Source organism: Delphinus delphis, chromosome 7 (genome assembly GCF_949987515.2).
Source record: "Delphinus delphis chromosome 7, mDelDel1.2, whole genome shotgun sequence".
In the NCBI taxonomy this organism is placed as follows: domain Eukaryota; kingdom Metazoa; phylum Chordata; class Mammalia; order Artiodactyla; family Delphinidae; genus Delphinus; species Delphinus delphis.
This window is the reverse complement of record NC_082689.1, coordinates 37,430,627-37,433,045: the sequence shown is the minus strand read 5'-3', so window position 1 is coordinate 37,433,045 and position 2,419 is coordinate 37,430,627. Positions and strand designations below refer to the sequence as shown.

Sequence of the window (2,419 nt, the reverse complement as noted above, 5' to 3'; positions counted from 1 at the left end):
ATTATATAAGTCAACTTAGAAGGCATCTTTACAAAAATTCTGGAGATATAGCTACACTGGTTTCCAGATTTAGCAACTTCTCTGGCTCATTAGGAAGGACTATTTGGGAAGAGGGATTCTTAGTAGACATCTTTCTTCATGGGTCAGACTTCTGATTCAAATGTGTGGGTGAGATTTTAACATTTTTCCCAGGAGTTAAATGGTGTGGTTCCATTCCTAAGATGAAATAATTTGAGCATCAATATATGTGTGCATTATGGAAAATTTTAAGATTATGCAGTTTTGGGGAATAATCCAAACAGATACTTAGCATTAGTGAATTTATGGCAAGTGCATGTGAAAATTGATAAACAAATAGGGTGTAGTATTTTTTTTTCTCTTTTAGGAAAAGCACAAAGAAAGACCTATTTTTTTTTGTTTTGAAAAATGCACAAACTATTAAACTTAAATTTGAAAACAAAGGTCATTGTTTTTGAAATTTAATGGTATGAAATATTTTATTTTTTTTGTTTTGTTTTCATCTTTTTAACCAACTCGGTGAAAGACATCCTAAACGCTACATGAAACACAACAGAATATTTTTTTCTTCCAGTATTAAAAAAAAAAATGACACACAAATATTTTTAAGAAACTTCTATATAATCAAGGCAGAGATCTGGAGTAAAAAACACCTCTAAGTAATCATGTTCTTCATTTCTTATAGTTACAGTCAGAAATTGCTTCCTAATCATAATTAAACATTGTGTACCGGTGTTTAAAATGTTCCTAGATGCACATTATTCAAAAAAATCAGTCTGGCCAAACATTTTTTGCCAGAACCAACATTCCTGAGAGCCTGAACTAAAAAACTGGTAAAAAAAGGAAAAGATATCCAGACTCCACAAATGGCTCAGAATTTGTCTTTAAATGGGAGAAAAATTTAAAAAACACACATGGAACTTTCTGAAAGGTCTTTAACAAGCTACCTTGGGAGCTCTACTCAAAAAAAGAAGTTGATGTAACTAAAACAGATGTTTCAGTGCAGTTCCAAAAATCTTTATAAATACAGCTATTTGGAGGGATGGTCCTGGATCAGAAGAAGTTTTATTCCTTGTGTATCTACATTAGGTGTGCATGACTCATCTCAGTTGTCATAATTATCCCTGTAATTTCCTCCTGAGTAGCGGTCATAACCACCCTGGCTTCTGCCACCATAGTCTCTGGACCTTACATATTCATATCCATATCCTCCAGGTCGGCTGTCATACCTGCCACTTCCATAGCCCTGGTCCCCACCACCTCTAGAGTAGCTGCGACCATGCCCATAGGCCCCAAAGGCACCCCCTCTTGTTCTCCGGGCCAACTTGCCCGCGTGGTCTACACGGATCTGACGACCGTCCAGAGACTCTCCATTCATGGCTCTCATGGCATCTGAGGCATGCTCTGGATTGGTGAAGGTGATGAAGCCAAAACCCCGGGATCGCTGAGTGTCCTGGTCCTTGACGACAACGACCTCAGAAATAGGTCCGAAGCTGCTGAAGTGGTCTTCCAGAGCCTGCTCATCAGTGTTGAAGTTGAGCCCTCCCACGCAGAGCTTCCCTTCTTCAGAGGACATGGTGGTAAATTCAAGTCCTGGAAATTAAGTAAAAGGCCGAAGAGACAGCTACCGCCAAGAAACCGAGAGACTGGCTATGAAATATTTTTGAATTGGTGTATTGCTTTATATTTGCATCTAGTTATCATGTGCATATATTTCAAATAAAGGTATGCAGTTTCAGAACATTCCTTTCATACAAATGTCAGTGCTTCCTTTAACCTTGCTCAAAACATTGTGTTGTGGATAAACATGCAGGGTGATATAATAGTTCTTCATTTTGGACAAGCAGTTTCTTCTAATTTACATTATCACTCAATATAAATGGCTTAACTGTCAAGGTTAAATCTCCTTGGCTCTGTACTCAGTGACATTAAGCAAGCAAATGTTGTTTATTTGGTAGTAAGTCCTAACTGTGAAGAGCTATTAGGAGCTTCCAGGCAGTTAGTTATACAAAAATTCTTTCTTGACCCCATTAGATTTTTAAAGAAGCAAGATAGGTACTAGCTAATGCTTGAAATATATCTTAGATAAATATTTGAGATGTTTGTGAATGGAATCCATGCTAACATTATTGTCACTGGCACAGTTTTTAGCTCTGAAGTTTTCTGAAATGGATTATTTTTTGAAAGTGCTGTTAAACATGGTTAGGGACCTGTCTGTCTCTGTCTCTCTGTCTCTCTCTCTTTTAAATTACACTGGATCCCACAATTTAAAAAGTTCTTATGAGAACAGTATGATGAAATGTTAATGATGGAAATATATATTTGAACTTTCTTTTTTTGTGGGTATTAAATCACTAATGGGTCACTCTACTGATGAGTTTCCCTACTTTTGCTTAATTTC

The 2,419-nt window shown here is 36.8% G+C and overlaps 1 pseudogene; it reads right to left on the bottom strand.

Annotated features, from left to right (window-relative positions):
• Positions 1-895: 895 nt before the first annotated feature.
• LOC132428463 (RNA-binding protein 3 pseudogene) lies at positions 896-1,655 on the bottom strand (annotated as a pseudogene).
• Positions 1,656-2,419: the final 764 nt, after the last annotated feature.